Consider the following 17,073-nt stretch of genomic DNA (forward strand, 5'->3'; position numbering starts at 1 on the left):
TAAAGATTTATTAACTCATTAATGAACAAATCGGCAACATAATAAAGTGGTTCAAAAAGTATTTTGAGGAACTGGGTTTTTAGAGACACATAAGAGGAATGTTAGAATAAGACTGATCTTGAGGGCAGTAAAAGAACATCACCTTTGGGGCTATTTTTCTACCTGACAGAAATTACTTGCTGTTCCACTGTATCTATTCAAGTTAACATGTAACTCCACAAAGCCTAAGATCTTAATTTATGTACAAATCATACACAAAGTTCTGTATGAAAATCAAACAAAGGAATGTTACCCCAGATAATGAAATAATCCATGAATAGGCTGGTTCAACAATGCCCCAGTATGACATTGAAAGTACACTCTGCACTTTCTCTGCCTTATAGCCAAGTGTTACATACTATCTTTTAACGTACTCTATTGTATAAGTACTTTTATTATTCTCATTAATTTGTTAGAGTTAAGAAAAAATATCAGATTCATATATGCTGAGTCACATATATTTTACAAGGCAGTAAAAAGATCTGAGTTTGAGGTCAGCTCTACTCTATATTCCCATCTATAAACTGAGAATAGCTATATTCATTTAGCACCATATTTATTACTTGACTTTTGTCTTATTTATCTTATTTGACTGATGTGGCATTATGCTGTATCTGTGATTTTTAAATGACAATTTTATTTTTAAATGACATTTTAAATTTATGCCAAATTCTTTTGGGAGGTGAACAGAATATTACTATAGTTATAGCTATATTTAACTTTGAATGCCTATGTACATTTTTCTATACATCTCTTATATCTCTCTCAAATTGTATATTAATCACTAAACATGTGACTCTTTCCATGTCCCCCAAACTCTGGGCTACTCAGCCCAATTGATTATTGTGTGTATTGTACAAATGAGGTCTTTAGAGGTTGCTTAACTTTAATATGAAAAAACTCTTGAATGGCCATGGCCTGCAACCCTAAGCCAATTGGTTAATTCACAAATATGTATTATTGGTTAGGAGAGAGCAAAAAAGCCTACATATATGTCTTCTAAAGATGTAACCCATCATCAGTCTCAGAAAAACAAATCCAGTGTGTTTTCATACATTTTGTCAGTTTTTGTAAATATCCTAAATCCACTTGAAAATATGTTTGTTAATTTTTGCATTTATGTGGCCTATATACTTCAATAAATGCAATTTATTTTTTAAAAAGAAAGGAAAGAAAAGCGAATCCAAATGCCTGTTTATGAGAGCTTATATATTTGGAAAAGACATAACAAAAACTATACTGAGAATAGATACAGGACTTTCTTGAAATGAAAAAGATGTCCTATGCTCTTTTGTGAAAGATCTTGGTTTTGCTTAACCAATTCTATTATTCCTATATATCTTGAAGCCCTCTAGGTTCTTCATATTAGTAATTAATTGTAGAATTATTATGAATTATTATTATTATGTGTACCTGACAGTCTGACATATCATTTACCACAAAACTTTTCTAGGACTAGTTTTTTATATTCAGTTTTTGTTGCTGTCATTAATGTTGTTTTTGCTGGAAACAGAGATAACAAAGAAGGATTAAAATTCTGGGGCTGGATACATGATTTATTATGATAGACAAAGTCTGATTGCCTCTTCTGAATCATAACGCACTGGCTATCAATTCCCAGAATAATATTTAAACCTCGTAACCCTGCTGATATGAAAAAGAGCCAATGCAAAGCAGTTGAGCTCAGAGCTTTACATATTTCTCCATATGAATTCTTAGACATCTGCAGAATACCTGAGTCAGACCTGTCCTTGAATACATTTATTTGCTTCTCCTCGAGTTCTATATATATCACACAGCTCCCCAGGCATCCTTAGAGCTCTAGCTGTTTAGGCTCACTCGTTTCTCAAAACTGGCTTGGTCTCCGACCTCAAATATTGCGAAAATCAGCATCCCTCCTACATTACTGAAGACTTTCTAGGGGCTTATGTTTTCCCAAGTCAGATTCTGCCCCAATTTCTGGTTTAGGATGAAATGCGTTTTTTTGTGTGTGTGTGTCTGGCTAACAGTAATTCTTCTTTATTCTCAGTCCTAAAATAGCCCAAACAGGAAACAGAGTCCTATCCTTTTAATCTCTCCCACCCGCCCTAACCACATACCATAAGTACAAGCAGTGAATATAGTTGGTTTTTCTGAAGGATTGAGGTAATACAAAACTGGGTATTAAGAGCTTGTTCTTAGAGTTCTGTGTCATTCTGGTCCTTTTTTTCTCCTTAGGTCTTAGCTATCCGGCATTTTCTGTGCCCTTTGTATCTCTCCTCAACTTCATCACTTCGTCACTGAGCCAGGCTCAGTCAGTAGAGCATGCACCCTTGATCTCAGGGTTGTGAGTTCGAGACCTACATTGCGGGTAGAGCTTACCTAAAAAAAAGTTCTTCCTGCTTTCTACTCATTCCTGGGTTCCCTTACCCTCTTCAAATTATTCTTAACAGTTTCTTTTTCTCTCTCCTCTCTTTCTTCAGCCAGGATGACCTACCAAGATGCTTGCTAAACAAGAGTGTTCTCCCTAAAAGAAATTCTGCCACCAGCTAGTTTTTAAATTGAAAGAATAATATATGCGTAAGGTTATAAAACTGTCAACAGTAAAATAAAGAATGCAGAGAAAATATGATTTTTTTCCACCTCATACTGCAAAGACCCCATTCCCATGGTTGTCTTTCTCAAAGAACCCTCATACCAGATTCTTGAGTACATAAGTACAAGTATAGTAGCACTTTTCAAAACAAAGTGCTGCATATCTCCCATTTCCCTCTCCAGATCAACTCTCTACCTTTCTTTCCCTGCTCGGAGCTCCATTATGGATCAATCCTCAGACTCGCTCACCTCTGGCTTTGTGTTGGAAGATCTAAGGGGAAGAGAGAGGTGGGGCCTTGGTCTGGCATCCTAGGTTCCCCTTGGTGGCTCTCTCCAACTACTTTCATTCCAGTTCTGGTAACTATGACTTTCTTCCATCTCTTCAGGTCTATTTGTGGTTATAATGCCTTGGATTATCTCTAGAGGTTTCTCTACCACACCCTCCCAAATTTATTAACAGTCTTCTTTGAGAACTCCTCAGGTTATCCAGTTTGAATGTGACCTGGTGGAATCCTAAAGATATAAATGGGACCACCATTTACGCAGTTTTCTGGAGCTTAGATGTCAGGATGTATCAACTCACATGAAATCTACCTTAGGCCTTTATAAGCATAGTATTGAATCACATATCACACTGCTGTAATTTATTTACCTGTCCCTGAATGTTGGCAGTTAGGTTATTTCCTGTTTACGACACTGATGCAAACATACAAGCTTGTGTTTATATTTTTGCACTTATGTGCAAATAGAACTGCAGAATAATTTTTTAAAAAATAGTAACCGCTGTACCAAAGCCTATAGGCACTTAAAATATTAGTAAATGCCAACAATTGCCCCCTTAGAGATTTGTATTAGTTTTGTACTGCCTTTGATAATATCTTGCCAATACAGTTAATTCTTCACCAAACCCATTAAGTGAAAGGTGGTATCTCATTGCCATTTTAATTTGCATCTTAAGAATTGTGAGTGAAAGTTTAACAACTTTATATTTAAAATTATTTTTTCCCAGAAAGCTCCTTTTCCCATCTCTTATTGATATATAAGTGCTTTTATTATATATTAAGGAAATTAATTCTTTGTCTCTTTCATGCATTTCAAATACTTGTTTTCAGATTATCATTGATTTTTAACTTTGCTTAGGGAACATTTCCAATGAAGAAAGTTATATTTGCTTAGTAACACTTCTCAACCATTTTTAAAAATGTCTTTGTTAGAAAGACCTTCCCCATCTTGAGACAACTGAAGGATTCTCCTTGTTTTCTTCAGTATTTTTATAGTTTTTACTTTCTATACTTCTATGTTTAAAACTTTGAACTCTGGAAATTTTCAGCATAAAAAATTAAGTAGATCTAGTTCCTTCCAGATGTTAGTATTATTCCTTCTCCTTTAAATGACTAATCTTGCCCACTTCCCATGACTTCAAAAATGCCACCCCAATGCCACTTTTTTCAAGATTTTATTTTTAAGAAACCTCTACAGCCAGTGTGGGGTTTGAACTCACAACCCCAAAATCAAGAGTAGCATGTTCTACTGACTGAGCCAGCCAGGCACCCCCAAAATGCCACTTTTTATATATATTGAATTTCCATATTCATTTGAATTTAATTCTGAATTTCTACTCTGCTTTATTGTTTTGGCAGCTGAGTTTATTAGTTGTAGTAGTCTGTATTGATTCAATGGTCATAGCATTCCTCCACCATCATTTCTTCATTCAGCTCTTTGCTAGTTGAAGTTTTCTATACAGCAGATTTTTCAAGAAGGGGCTCATGGGAAGTATACTTTTTGACTTCTTCCACATTTGAAAGTATCTGTTGCCTTTATGCTATGCGTATAACAGTTTCTATGGGTATAAAATTATTGCATGACATTTGTCCCCCCTGGTGATTTCTGAAAATTATTATAGAATTCAACAACTTGGTAGAGAAGTCTGGAGCCAGTTAATTTTTTCCCTGTTGTAATGATTTGACCTTTTTTTGCTCACATGTCCAGAAGACTCTTTTTTGCTGTTTACTGAGTATACTGATCAATGTTGATTAGTTCATATTAATTTTTCTTCTGGGACATGGCATGAACTTTGAACATGTTGACTTAAGTCTTCAGCCTCCTTTAAGATGGTAGACTGAGTTCACATGACAGAGGCATCCCTTCCATTGTAAACACTTTGAAAAAATCAAAAAGAAGACTAGAAAAGCAATGTAATGGCTGAACTGAATATCAGCTGAGGCTCTAACTCAGAATGAAGCAGACTCAGAGATGAAGAGATGGAAAACTGAAAGACAAATTAAAAGACAGGCAGGGGGAATGGGAAGATCCAACATATGCCAAACAGACTTCCTGAAGGAGCACATAGAAAGAATGGGGAAGTAGAATATTCAGGGAGCTAATGACTGCAAATTTTCCAGAACTTAAGAAGGCCATCACATACTGAATCCCTAACAGTATAAATAAGAACATATTTCAAACACATAATAATGAAACCACAGAACATCCCCAAAGAGAGAACATTCTAATAGTGATGAAGGGAAAATTATCTACTAAAGAATGATAATCAGTCAAATAGCAACCATAGATACCATAAGACAATAACCAATACCTTCAAAGGCTGAAGGAAGAATCACTGTCAACCTATAATTCTGTGCCAAGCTAGCAATCATTTAGCAAAATAAAGTCATATTTATACACACAATGATTGACAGCTTAATACCACAGATGCTTACTGTAAGGACTCTAAAGGATATATTTAAGCAAGAAGGAACATGGACGAAGATGAAACAGCTGATGCAAGAAGCCATGGTAAGAAGAGAAATGGGTAAAATATCTCAGAAAAAAATATGTATTAATCCTAAAAACAGCAACAATAATTTCTTTAAAAAAGACATTTGATGGGGTTTAAAACAATGAAAATAAAATGGTAGGCATGGCATGTTATATGGAAAGTAGGCTGTTTGGGGAGAAGTTAAATTGTTCTAGATCTTCGAGAAAGAGACACTGATAATTTTAGAGTTACTTAAAAATAATAAAAAATTTAATATGTATGTTGAAATTTGAAGGTAATCAATAAAGTTATAGAAACAGAATGTAGAAAACAGTAAAGGGGGAAACATAATGAAATAAAACTTGATTAATCAAAATGCAAGATTTGATAGGAATAAAGAAAGCCAAAAAAAATCTATAATGAATAGAGATATTCTTTCTTTTTAGTTTGTTCATTTATATTTTTGAATTTTTTTCTGTCGCATTTATTCTGTTTTCTTCTTCAGCAACACCAAATGTACATGTGCTGAATTCTATTGCCCGTCTTTCATATCTACTTTCCCTTTATTATTTCACTTTGCTCAGTTTTTTTAAGCTTGTTATCTCACATTTCTGTGTTTTCAGCAATATCTGTTATTCTGTTATTTCTGCCCTCCATATGGATATGATTTTTGTGATGGCATTATTCTTCTCTTTCATTTTTCTCCTGAGCGTTGCCAGATTATTTTGCATCTGCTTTCTTGAGCCCTTGTATCTCTCTCTCTATATATATATCCCAGATAAATGTGTGTGTATAAAAATTCTTTGGAATTAAAAAAAAATTTATCTTGACCTCATTTATGGTATTATCTTTCTGGTATGTGGTTGTATCTACCTTTCTTACATCATGTTCTTTTTCTTCTTGGTTTTCTTGTGTTTTATGGTGGCCCCTTCTTGGCTATTTCTGTTTGGAATGAAGTTGTTCCCAGTCTGGTAGGAGGTAAGGGCCAGGGAGTGCCCCCGCGGGTCAGCTGCATTATAAGACGTTGCGGATGAAAGCTGTTTTACCACTTTGCCCTGTGGCATAATTCTAATGCAAGTTAGGAGAAGTTGCACTGGTTTTGCATGAACCTCCATGTGATACAATTTTCCACGATATTTACCTTTGACTTAGCTTTCACAACCTTCAACGTATACAGATTGGCAGGTTTTGCTTCCACAGGATACATTGATAGCCTGCTTCTTAGAGAAATGGTGAGCCTGTGCTTTGCTGGTTGAATACTTCCCTTGCCACATGGTCAATAGAGGGGAGAGAAGCTCCTTAGGCAGCCTAGACACCACCAGAGGAGATGGTGACTGTTTCGCTGCTCAGAGGCCCCACCACCGAGCGAACTGGGTGCTCTGAGAGCTGTCCCAATGGACTGAGTAGGGATTCGCTTATAGCATTCTCCGTGACTGACGGACAACATTCCCAGGCTTTCTTCGTATATCATTGTTCAGAATTTTAGGTATTTTCTTGCATCATTGAGGCTTTTTCTTGTACTCCTTGTTATTTTCAGTTGATTTCAGGGAGAAGAGGTGGCAGAGCTATTTTTACTTCATTTCTTTAAACTGGAAACCACCTTTTGCCAGCCTCGCTTTTAATAACAAGTCACCTCCTGCTACATGTATACTTTTATTGTTTTAGCCCCTTTCTCTGTAGGAGTGGAGAAGGGCTTACCAGAAAGATTTTTCCTAAAAATAGGGAAAAAGTCACTCCCATCTTACTTTAACGAGACTTCTAATTCATCAGATCAATATTCCCTCTCCACTGTATAGCCTGGTTCTTAACACATGGGGAAGGCTCCCAAGAGATTTTAATGTTATCTTACAAGCAGACCTGGAACTCAATCAAGAATATTTAAAGTTAAATATCTTTATTAATCACAATGCAATTCGTATTGGTAAAATTATTCCACTGATAACAGTTTAAAGACATATGGGGTCTGGGGATGATTGGTAAGCCACACGTGGAGGGGTCAAATTTATTTGTTATTTTGTATTATCAGTTTCACATTGAATGCCCATTGTTTTGATAAAGTGGGATTTTAGGTTAAGCTATTTTTATCATACAGCAAAAATAGGGAAATTTTTTATTGAAGTTATTCTAAGAAAACTTACAACAGGACCAGAAACAAAACCAACTCAGTAATAATTTCCAGTTGCTGCAAATGATCTGCGTGAACAAAAGTCCTATACATGCTTTTCATTTGACCAGGGGTATAGCCAAGGGCTCTAGGGCTCTGAAGTCACTTCACATCCTCTCCTTAGTACCTTGGCTCTCTCAACACACTGTTGAGCCTGGAGAGACTTGAGCAATCATTCCCCACCTAGTATACCATAGTCCTGAGGAGGATGGTGTGTTCAAAGTTGTCCAGTCTTCCCTGGACACATCTATGTTCTGGGTAAGCGAAGGAGTATTACGCTTGGTGCAAGCAATAATGCTTCCACCTAGGAAGCCAAGTGTTGTTTATGAGTGCTGACTTTTTCTACCTCAGACGTTTTAGCGAACTAGTCTAGAAATACTTCCTGTTTACTTTACCTCTTCCTGAAGGAAAGACTTTCTTTATTTAAGGATAGATTAATCTGTTTTTCTCACCTTGACAGTAACCATATTTTTCATGCCTTGTCAGATGAAGAATACTAGAAATATTAATTGGCAGTGATAATAAATATTATAGTTAGGGAGTTGTCCTTTGCTTTGGAAGCAAATTCACTGCTGTGTGTCCTATCTCAAACCATCTATTTTTGGAATAAGTGATTGTAACTCTCTAACCTGGTCATTCTCCAACATTCATGGTCACAGTCAGAGAGAATCCACATCTTTATAATGCTGAATTCCTCTTTCCATTTCTTAAGTCTTCTTTTTGGTCTCCATTTTTCTGGAAGCAAATTTATTTTAATAAAACACTTGATTTTGAATAGGAGTTGCGCTCATTTTCAAATTGGCCCTTATTTTAGAAGTTTTGCTTTTTTGTTTAATTAATTACTTAATTAAAAAAATTTTTTTTTGAGAGAGAGAGTGTGAGCAGGGAGGGGCAGAGGGAGAGACAGAATCCCAAGCAGGCTCCACACGCAGCATGGAGCCCAAGGTGGCCCAAACTGAGGACCCTGGGATCATGACCTGAGCCAAAGTCAAAAGTCAGACGCTTAACTGACTGAGCCACCCAGGTGCCCCTTTTGTTTATTTTTTTTAGAACAGTTTCAGGTTCACAGAAAAATTGAAGGGAAGGTACAGAGATTCCCCCATATACCCCTGCCCCCACCTGCATAGCTTCTCCCATTGTCAACATCCCCCACCACAGTGGTACATTTGTTACAAGTGATGCACCTACAATTGACACATCATTATCACCCAAAGTCCATAGTTTTTACATTAGGGTTTGCTCTTGGTGTTGCATATTCTATGAGTTCGGGCAAATATATAATGACAGATATCCATCATTCTAGCATCATATAGAGTATTTTCACTGCCCTAAAAATCCTCTGTGCTCTGCCTATTTATCCCCTTCCCCCTCCCAACCCCTGGCAAATACTGGTCTTTTTACTATTTTCATAGTTTGGCCTTTCCGGAATAATCATATAATTGGAATCATACAGTCAGTAGCCTTTTCAGATTGGCTCTTTCACTAGGTAATATTCACTTAGTAATGCATTAAGGTTTCTCTATGTCTTTTCATGGTCTGACTGCTCATTTCTTTTCAGTCTGGGATAATATATTCCATTGTCTATGGGCTGGTTTTTGTGTGGACCTGTTTTCAACTCCCTTGGATAAATATCAAGGAGGATGACTACTGGATTGTATGATAGGAGTATGTTTAGTTTTAGTTTTTGCTTTTTAGAGAGGGAGAGAGAGGGGAGGGGGAGGGGCAGAGGGCGAGGGAGAGAGAGAATCTTAAGCAGACTCCACTCCCAGTGCAGAGTCGGACATGGGGCTCAACCTGAGTTAAAATCAAGAGTTGGATGCTCAACCGACTGAGCCACCCAGGTGCCCCTGGATTTTGGCCATTCTGATAGGTGTGTGGTATCTTGTTTTAATTTGCATTTCCCTAATGACATATGCTGTGGAGCATTTTGCATATCCTTATTTGCTATTTGTATATCTTCTTTGGAGAGGTGTCTGCTAAGGTCTTTAGTACATTTTTTAATTGAGTTTTCTGTTTTCATATTATTGAGTTTCAGGAATTCTTTGTATATTTTGGATAACAGTCCTTTATCAGATGTATCTTTTGCAAATATTTTCTCCCAGCCTGTGGCTTGTCTTCTCACTCTCTTGACATTGCCTTTCGCAGTGAAGAAGTTTTTAAATTTTAATGAAGTACAGTTTATCCATTATTTCTTTCATGGATCATGCTCTTAGTGTTCTAAGAAGTCATCACCATACCCAGGGTATCTAGGTTTTCTCCTATGTTATTTTATAGGAGTTTTATAGTTTTGCCTTTTACATTTAGGTCTCTGATCCATTTTGAGTTATTCTTTGTGAAGAGTATAAGGTCTGTGTCTACATTTTTTTTTTTTTTTGCATGTGTATGTCCACTTGTTCCAGCACCATTTGTTAAAGACCATCTTTGCTCCATTCTATTGCCTTTTCTCCTTTGTCAAATATCAGTTGACCATATCTATGTGAGTCTATTTCTGAGCTCTTTATTCTGTTCCACTGATCCAGTTGTCTCTTCTTTTGCCAATATCAAACTGTCTTGATTACTTATGGTAAGTCTTGAAGTAGGGTAGTGTGGGCTTTCCAACTTTCTTCTTCTTCTCCTTTAATATTGTGTTGGCTATTCTGGGTCTTTTACCTCTTCATATAAAGTTTAGAATCAGTTTGCCAATATCCATAAAATAACCTGCTGGGATTTTGACTGGGATTGCACTGAATCTATAGATCAAGTTGGGAACTTGGTAGATCAACTGAGATCTTAGGCTGGATGTGGGTATTTCTCTTCTCCCACGTGGAAGGCTAGAGCTGACTGGCGTTGGGAATTTCCTTTCCCCTAGGTCAGTTAGGCTCTGATAATGCCCCAGCAAGTTGGGCTGTGGTTAACTCACAGGTTAATATTTGTGTGGGATAAGTTGATTGAATTTTTCCCATTTTGTAATATAATCAGGTACATTACATTTCCCACTTGCTACTTGCCTTTATGATATTTTCAAAGATAGAATATGCTATGTGTATAACAATACATTTATATATTTAATAATCTATCATATTACCCTGTTAATAGGGTTTTTCTCTGGGTGCCATCATATGTTAATAGGGTTATGCTCTGAGTGCCATCATATGTTTAACCCATGAGGTACTAGGGGACTACACTGCTAACAAATGTAACCAGTGAGTGATATCCCAGTCATCCTGAGATGAGTGGTTCTACAATGTACATTGTTTTCTCTGCTCTAGCTTCTCCTGAATTTTGAGTTCTGGTAAATAATTTTGACATAAATTGACTTCCAAAGTTATGGTGCCACAGTGCTTTACCTACTACAAAGGAACAAGGAGGGTCAGAGGCTAAGTTAGAAGACAAATTTTCTGGTCACTTGTGATGCTTTCAAGGAAATGCTTGAGGAAGCAGAGAATAAAGAAAATTAGGAGATTGGTAGAAGTCTTTTTTAACATTTTGAAGGATATATATATATATATATTTTTTAAAGATTTTATTTATTTATTTGACAGAGAGAGACACAGCAAGAGCAGGAACACAAGCAGGGGGAGTGGGAGAGGGAGAAGCAGGCTTCCTGCTGAGCAGGGAGCCTGACGTGGGGCTCGATCCCAGGACCCTGGGATCATGACCTGAGCCGAAGGCAGACACTTAATGACTGAGCCACCCAGGCGGTCCTTGAAGGATATCTTAAACATTGCTAAAAATGGAGAGGATTGAGAAATTGCTTCAGTATGATACTTAAAATACTTCCCCACGGGAACTATAGGACCTCATATAACTAAGCTCATTTAGAGCTCTGATTCCTAGGCATGTATCTCCAGGCTAAACTGGTTAAGTGCGCGTATATTGTGTTCATTGGCTCTTTATTGATCTTCCCTATTAGATCTAACAGGTTTTCCAGTTAATGCTTTGTTTGGTGGTCACAAACCTATAAATAGCAATATTTTTTCTCACTTTCTTTTCACTGTTTTTACCTCTTCATATTCTCATCCAAGTGCATTGCCTAATTCTTGCCTGTCCATGTCTTATTCATGATTTGAATGAGGATGATTCTACATTAATCATAAGGATGCCTCCTGGTCTTTAAAAAACAAGAACAGGGGCACTTGGGTGGCTCACTGGTTAAATGTCCAACTGATTTCAGCTCAGGTCTTAATCTTGGGGTCCTGAGTTCAAGCCTCATGTTGGACTCCACAGTGGGTAAGGAGCCTACTTAAACAAACAAACAAACAAACAACCATATCCTCTTATCTCTATTTTATGAAAAGTTTTAACATCAGAAATTGCTTGATTGTATCAAATGCTTTTCTAGCCTTTATAGGAGATATTGTATGCCAATACATTTTGAAAAATTGGCTCAATCTTGTTGTTAGTCCTTAGGAAAGTGAATATTAAAACCAAAATGAGACACCACTATATTCAACCTGAAATGCTAATATTAATAGGGTTGATTACACCAAGTGTTGGTGAAAACGTAAGGAACTTGAACCCTTAAACACTACTGTTGGGAGTGTAAGCTGGTAAAACCATTTTGGAGAATTGGTTGCCATTATATTATTTCTGAAATCTGAGCATGCCCATATCATGAAGTCAAGAATTTTGACTAGTAGGCATATAGCCAACAGAAATGCACAAATTTTTGTTTATAATGTGTTATAATGTGTTATAACTAGTTTTATTTGTAACTGGATCAAACTGAAAAGCAATGTTCATTAACAAGTAACAGGATAGGTAATTAAATTGTAGTATATTTATACAATCACCTACTTGAAAATAAGATACTAAATTTTTTTCTTTGGCCTAATATGTTGGATTATGTTAATAATTTGCCTAATGTTGCTAGGTTCTTGCATTTCTGGGACATTCCTTCTTGGTCATGGTGAATTGGTATTATTTGTACTTTTTAGGCTGAACAGACTGGCTTCCATCTTTCTTTTGGTTAACTCTGACATATTTAAATTTATGTTTTTACGTCCCTTATTACAGTGACTTAAATCCTTCCGGTGACTATGAACTTGTGAATTTTAGTTTAAGTCAGGATCAACACTCCCAAATTACCTTTTCAGACACAGAAGCACTGAAATCCTTTTATCAAATTTACCTGAATCTTCTTTCTCACTTCAATATTTAGCCATTTAAACTCTAAAACTAGTTACCCCGCCCCCTCCCCGCCCAGGGTGATTTAGTCATTAAAAGAATAGATGGAGAAAATCCTCTGAGCCTTGTGATGTTAAACAGGATAAAAAAAATGGATAGACAATTACCTACTAATGTCCTTCATTAAAGGTTATTCCGTATTTTAAATTCTATTTTTTTATTGCTTTTGGCTGCCACAGGTGTAAGATTCTTGATACGATAGAAGAACACTTTAATAGTACACTATCTTTTATCTATGCATTTTATCTTCTACTTTTATGATTCATTCACCTATGAAGATGGCTCTTTTGATAAAATGCTCTGGGTAAGTTAAGGTGAACCAACTTGTACTCCTTGTTACACTACCCAGAGGAATATATGTAATTATGTAAAAGGTTAAGAGTGTGTTGATTTATTCATTCAATAATTATTTATTGCCTTGTTTTTATACAAGGTTCTGGGCTACTACTGTATATCAACAAAATAGAATAATGTTCAGGAAATGATTTTTTCAAAAATTAAATGGCTGAGGATGGGCTATTTTGACTACAAAAAGCAGAATCTTTTTAACTGTGTCAAGTAACAGGAGTGGTTTTCTTTTTTCCTTCTTTTTAACATGGATGTGTATATCAGTAAGAAAGGTATCTCTCAGAGTTACTCAGGACTGACTGCTGTTTAGAATTCAAGGCAGCTCTGGGGATGTGGCTATTGTTTTGTCTGTTTAGTAGCCAGGTTTAAGGACTCTCTCGAGGGCTGGGTTGCTCAGCTGGTATGTACAAGGCCCACATGTCCTACGCATCTGGTTTATATGTGTGCTGATACTTGGATTTCCCTCAGCTTTCAGGGGGCTGCATGGGACCTGGGAGATGGAAACCTCAAGCAGGAAGAGGAAGCCTCCTACGTCTACCCTGATGGGTGCTGAAATCACATCCCTTTCCATGGAAGGCACCAGGCGCTACCATGTATGTGACTCAGCTGCTCCTTCAATCTCCTGTCTTGGCTTTTCACTGTCTGTTCCCCAACCTTTAATGTCCGGTTTTCCCAACAGAATCTAACTCCATCTGCCATGGGCAGAGGATTTTCTCCATCTATACTTAGCCTGGGGGCTAAGTCAGGGGCATGGCCTGGAAGCTCAGAGTCTCTTTAAGGCAAAACTAGCCATCTGTTGAATAAATCAACATTATGCTGAGAAAAAGAAGGGATAAAGCAAACACAATCTATTAATTTTTCATTGTGACTTATCAGTTGCTTGAGCCAGACAGAGGGGCTTTAACTTTATGTACCACGTAGTACAATCAATATACTTTGTGACACAGATGTCGGAGACAAAATCAGTAAAGATAGTTTGAAAGATGGAGAGCACCTATTTATTTCTAGAAAACTTTGCCCTAATAGGCAAAGCAATCCCTGTGAAGACGGGAGCTGGTGTGGTTTGTGGAAGGGACACTGGAAGGCTGCTAACATCTCAGCTCTCTTTTCCCAGCTCTGCTGCTACCTCATTACCATGTGAACTCAGGCCACACACTGTACCTGACTGAGCTGTAGTTCCCTCATCACAAGTGACATAATAATACTTGCTAAATGTATGCCAAAGGGATTTTGTGAAAATGATGGGAAGGTGGTTTGAATATGCTATAATGCATTCTTATGATGAGAAAGAATGATTTTGGATTTCAGATGCAAGGGTTATGCAGTCTGAGAGGAGTATGAAATTGGGGCAACTGCTGAAGTAGGGATTCTTATCACTCCAGTGGTTTTCTTTTTAAATTTTAACCACAATACAGTATTATTATAAAGTTTATATTATTTCATATACATATGATTATTAAAGTCTGGCTTTAAAGTGATTATGTTTGCTCTCAAATGTAAGACATTAATTTTAAAGTTTCTTTATTATAACCTAAATAAGATATAGGGACTAATGTTTTTTTCTCAGCAGAACTCTAATTATATTTATCATGGAAATCAGTGGGAAATGGGCTTTATTTAAGGGAAGTTTCTGGGGGCATCTGGGTGGCTCAGTCAGTTAAGCATCTTGATATTAGCTTGATATTAGCTCAGGTCTTGATATGAAAGAGGTGAATTCAAGCCCCATGTTGGGCTCAAAGAAAAAAAAAAAGTTTCTGTGCCACAATAATATTTTGGAATATTTATTCCATTTTATAGCTCATGCCAATGTCTAACTCTTATACAATTTACATTTCAATTACGTAAGTAAAAAAAAAAATTCAACTGTCTAAGCACAATTCATCAACCCAACAATTTTCTTTAAATGAATCTCAGGTGCTGAGACCCTGTGTTTAAATATATAAAATTACTATATTTAATCAGTGATTGTAATATGGAGGTCTGAACACTAACTAACCATAAAAGTGAGGTTTAATGTGCTTTCTTTCATTCCTTTCCCCCCCATCCAATTTATAGGGAAAAAAACCTACCGATTTTTATACTACCAAGGTTGTGAGCAAATCCAAAACACTTCATGGATATTGTTTATCCTCACTCAGCACGGACCAAGTATAATGTCATCCACCTCATCAAACAAGTACATTTTTCTTTTTTGTTGTAATCACAATCTCAGTAATATATTTCTGATTAACATAAATAGAAAACCATTAGTTAAAACTTAACTTACTCAATTTGATACTGAAATATTCAAGAGCATGGGGGCTCTCGTAGACAGAAAACAGTAAAAGGAATACATGATAGTAATAAATATAGAACACAGCAATTAAATGAAATTCACTTGTGTCTTACTATTGTATGTTTTGTCTTATTATTATAAGTTTAAAGTCTTGTTGATATTATTATTGTTATTTTTTAAAGATTTTATTTATCTGATAGAGAGAGACACAGCGAGAGAGGGAACACAAGCAGGGGGAATAGGAGCAGGAGAAGCAGACCTCCCGCGGAGCAGGGAGCCCAATGCGGGGCTTGATCCCAGGACCCTGGGACCATGACCTGAGCTTAGGGCAGATGCTTAACGACTGAGCCACCCAGGCGCCCCAGTCTTGTTGATATTATAAAACTAAACTTTGATGATATAAAATGAAACTTTCTGCAAGGCCATTCCTCTGCTATGGACTTTACCTGGCTCCTGAGGAAGTATCAGTTGATAATCTGGTTTGGAAAGATTTGGTTAGCGTTCCTTGAGCTCTGAGTATTTCATGGATTTTGGCTTTACAAATGGGCTGAGATCCTGAGGCATCCTTCAGACGGCTAGAAACTTCATGGGTGACCCAGTAGGAAATCTGGTTTTTAAACAGAAAGAGACCAGCATCACCCTTAGTGTTGGCAGAGTGTGATCTAAAAGAGAGATTAAAAAAAAAATAACAAATATTTGAATTGTGCTTACTAGGTACCAGGCTCCCCCAAACTCTTTAGAGGCATTAACTCATTTAATTTAACCCTTACAACAACCTTAATAGGTAGTATGATTATCTTTGAGGTCACTTGATCAGAGAGTGATTGGGATTCAACCTCAGGCTCCCTGGCACCAAAGGCTTGGCTGCCTCTGTGACTAGTGATAAGAGTGCTAATGGGTGTGCCAACTGAGCTCGTTTTCTGGTACACTGCTTTACTCCAGGGGAGAGCCAACCAGTCTTTTTCTTTTTTTTTAATTTGAAAATTTTTTTCTATAATTGATTTTTTTTTATTGAGGTAGAGTTGATATATAATCTTACATTAGTTTCAGGTGTACAGCATGGTTCAATATTTGTATATGCTATGAAATGATGACCACAGTAAATCTGGTTACCATCTGTCACCATGCATAGTTACAATTTTTTTTTCTTGTGATGTGACCTTTTAAGATTTACTCTCTTAGCAACCAATTAGTTTTTTTTTTTTAAGATTTTTTATTTATTTATTTGAGAGAGAGAGAATGAGAGACAGAGAGCATGAGAGGGAGAAGCAGACTCCCCGCCGAGCAGGGAGCCCGATGCAGGATTCGATCCCGGGACTCCAGGATCATGACCTGAGCCGAAGGCAGTCGCTTAACCAACTGAGCCACCCAGGCGCCCCAAAGATTTTATTTATTTATTTGACAGAGAGAGACACAGCGAGAGAGGGAACACACGCAGGGGGAGAGGGAGAGGGAGAAACAGGCTTCCCGTGGAGCAGGGAGCCCGATGCGGGGCTCGATCCCATGACTCTGGGATCACGACCTGGGCCGAAGGCAGCCGCTTAACGACTGAGCCAGCCAGGCGCCTGCAACCAATTAGTTTTAACAAGTACTGTGGTGAACTTGAGAGAGTAACCATGGCAGTTGTCTCTGCCAGCCAGGCACATCTTATACACAGATGTCCGATTTCTTACAATAAGATTAATAATCAATTTCTACGATGTTAATACTTCCCTCTTAGTTACATAATAAACTTTCCTTATAAAAAGCCAG

The sequence above is a fragment of the Neomonachus schauinslandi genome, chromosome 14 (genome assembly GCF_002201575.2).
Source record: "Neomonachus schauinslandi chromosome 14, ASM220157v2, whole genome shotgun sequence".
NCBI lineage: Eukaryota > Metazoa > Chordata > Mammalia > Carnivora > Phocidae > Neomonachus > Neomonachus schauinslandi.